Genomic DNA, 3,827 nt, shown 5'->3' with positions numbered 1-3,827 from the left:
GAGGATGCACCACCGCCTGCATGAGGAGCAGGAGCGTCAACGACAGGAGCAGGAGCAGCAGGGCTCTTCTTTCTCGCTCTAGCAGGAGATAGAATCTGTGAGGAGCTGCTCCCCTGTGCTTCCGCTGGAAGCGCCCCCTGCACCACCACTGAGCGCCCCAGCCCCTGGAGTAGCTGCTGGAGGAGACCCAAACGACGGAGGTGGCGACAGCAGCTCGAGCCACGACACCGACCTTTCCACCGACCAGGAGTTGGAAGGATGGGTTGCTCGACCCATCACTCGCGACGCTGCTCGCGGGTGTCACTTCCACGACGCGCTCAACACCCTGCTACGTCGGGCACTCGCCTAAGCCCGAATTATTCCAACTTAAGTGCCTAAGCCCCGCCTTAGAGGCTAGACCACACTTAAATGGGAATAACCCGTCAATCCCTCGGATCTAGTCCGACACGGCCACTGACAGGATCAAGTACCACAATCTCACTCGAAGGTGAGTCACAGAGCAAATACAATAAAGCATAAAACCATACATGTCAGAATATTAAATTATTACATCACCATCATCATCATCGGAGTTTTTGCAAAAGTAACCATCATTGTTCGAAGTGCAGCGGAATAAAACTAACGGTAATTAAACAGAGAGATGGGGAAGCCTGTCCCATCACTCCTCATGCTCCTCCTCAGCCGAGGCAGGGTCCCACTCAACAGTCCAACCCGGTGGCAAGGTGGACGGCCAAGTTATCCCAGCAATCATCTCCTCCAGAGAACCTGTAAAAATTATGCCACAAGCAAGGCTGAGTATACTAATACTCAGCTAGACTTACCCGGTGTGAGGAGTCTACTCCTCTACCTCTAGGCATGCAGCTGTTTGGCTGTGGGGTTTGGTTGCCAAAAGCACTAGCTGAGTTTCTAAATCAAGATTTTAATTTAGTCAAAATTAAGTGTGACTCTCTTAAGGCTAAAAGTGAACTATCTATTCATACATGGTAACAAACATTATTAGCAATCACATCTTATATCAACTCATCATATTTCCACTTGTTACTCAATGTAGCAGCATGGATCAAGCAGTCTCATTAGCTGCGAGAAGCAGACGATTCGAATCGAGTTTTTATCCTTGCAAGGTAAACTTAAACACACGACATGCAGGGGCACTCCGTCCCCACACACATCAACCGTCCCCATCGATTCCCTGGCAACAGAAAGGGGCTCACCGCCTTGGCGTACAATGCCTCACTGACCCCGACTGGCCGTCGTGCAGTGACCGCACTTGTACCCACCATAACCGGAATGGGAGACCTCGTCTCAGGTCGCGTGAGGAGGGCAATCTGCGGGCAGGTTCACTCAGGTACTAGGCTTACCGATTTACCATATTTCTCGGTATGTGTTTAGTACGTTCAAACGCTTGACGCACGGTACCACACCTTAATCCTTATTCAAGTTTTTATCCCGTGAACAACCAATCCCCATGGATTGTTGCCCACACCCAACATCAGTACGATATGAAAGTGGGTACAATCAATGTCCTGACCTCGCGCGAGTGCTAGAAAAATCACTCGTCTTCTACCGAGATCCTACTTAATAAAGCAGCTACTCGACCTAGCATACTAGTATTCATCTCAATAGGATTCCTGAGATCATGCAACTAGGGTTTCAAACAATTCCTATACCTAAGTGCACAATCAATCCTACAATCATTAAGTGAAGTAAAATAGCATAAATAACAGGTTATGCATAAAACCGGGGCTTGCCTTCCAAAGCAGTGGCTGGCAGGTCCTCTGGTGCAGGCTCGGGTGCTGGGTCCGGGGCTACCTCCTGAGCAGCTCCTTGCTCCGGCATGAGGGTGTACTCTCCGTCAGCAAGATTACAGTCTATCGAAATGCAATGAACATGTATGTCATGGTTATGCAGGATTTAATAATATTATGCTAAAGAGAACTAAGTTAAGAAGTAACTTAGGGTTTCTTAGTCATGCGGGGCTTCTAGTGGTATATATATAGATACATAGACTTATTACCCTTTAAGCTTAGGTTTTCTTTTAGGATAACATAGTGGATTTGTATTGTCTTTGTACATTTCAGTGGACAAATTTACAAGGGTTTTAGGATGACATTAATTACCATTATTCATTTTCCTTTCCTTAATTTCCATTTAGGGTTTCTAGGGTAGGTTTGAACTATGACAATGTTTTAAAAAATTTCCAAAAATTCTGTAAAAATTACAGTGGGTTGTCATTTGCTATTCTAGCCTGTTTTAAGAATTTTGAGGCTTAGGTACAAAAGCTAGGTTTTAAACAAAAATAACAATAATTGGGCAAAATGGGCCACTTTACACTACATCTCTTATTTAGGGGTGGTTTCTGTCCTAAAGGTTATTTTTGCTGGCATCCAATAGTAATAATAGGCTTCTGTGCTAAAAATCTCAGAAAACTAAGGGGTGGTTATTTAGTTATGATTTTCTTAAGTTTAATGTCAAAAAGACACTTTCTACTACATTATTATTTGAAAAATGTCAAACAGCAGATCTCCTATTTTTCCTAAGTTCTTAATAACAAAACATTAGTTATCCCAAGGGTGGGGGTGTTTTTACCTTGGGGTTATTGTTGTAGAGTTTTTCTAAGTTTCACTTATTTTATTAAAACAAAAGGGATCCTACTTATTTTATACTAAAACAGGGCATGATATATTTTTCCAGTGGACTATATTAAATAAGTATCCTAACAAAAATAGAGGTACTCTCTGGTTCTTTGTTTAAAGTACATTTTCTATTTTTCTTATCCTTAAGCATATTAGGAAATAAGGGGTAAAAACTAACCTAATGGAGTAGACAGTGAGGTTTAACATTTTTACTTGGTTTAATAGGTAGATACAAACTTCTCAAAATTTTTCTAACCCTGGTCAAACAATATTCCTATTTTTCCTTCTAATATTGAGTTTTGAGTAGTTTTCTTATTTAATTTAAAACTTCAGAAAGAAATACAGAAACCATGGGTTCTATTATTTTTTTTGATAGTTCATAATTTCCAGAATCTAGCCAAATTGGTTTGAACATTTTTGGATGATTATTCTTCAAGTTATGCATTTATTTAGCTATCTGTTATAACAAAAGAAAAAGAAATTCAAAAATGGAAAAGAAAACAGGTTTACGCTGAGGCCCCTGGGGTTTATCCTTTTCTTTTCTCACAGAACAGCCCTCGGTCCACTATTGGCTTGGGTCACTGACATTGCGCAAAGCCCCCTGGACTTAACTGAAATCTAACACGCGCTCCCTGACCGGCTTAAACAGTACCCGCGGCATAGATTACGGCGGTGGGGCTTACCGGCGGCAGTAGAGCTCTGGCGGGGTGGTCAGTGACGTCCGGGAGGTCGCGACGGTCACGTCGGTGTGCGGGTCGACGTCGGAGGTGGTCGGAGCTACCCTGGCCACGAGCACAGGCGGCGGGGGTCGTCGGCGGCTCCTGCTCCGGCCAAACCACGGTGGTATAGTTCAATTAGGGTGCACGAGGAACTTCACGGGGTGATATAGAGGCCATGCGCGCAACGAATTGGAAAACGGTGCAGGGGCTTACCCGGTCCACGTGCGCCGGCGGGTTCTTGAACTCCGGTGAGCACGATTGGGCTATACCGGTGACGCGGGTCCCCGGGTCAAGCTTGAGCAAGTCTCACGACATCACCAGGAAGCTATCTGAGGGCTTGGATCGAACGGAGGAGGACGGGAGAGGGGCTGGCCACGGTGGTTGCTCTCGGGCGGCACTGGCGGGTCGCGGGGAGGTCGCCGGAGCTAATGGCTGGCCCGGGTAAGTCAGGCGAGGTACGGAGGAGGCAACGGGG

This window comes from Zea mays, chromosome 3 (assembly GCF_902167145.1).
Source record: "Zea mays cultivar B73 chromosome 3, Zm-B73-REFERENCE-NAM-5.0, whole genome shotgun sequence".
Classification (NCBI taxonomy): domain Eukaryota; kingdom Viridiplantae; phylum Streptophyta; class Magnoliopsida; order Poales; family Poaceae; genus Zea; species Zea mays.
The sequence above is the reverse complement of the archived record's forward strand: the minus strand, read 5'-3'. Positions refer to the sequence as shown.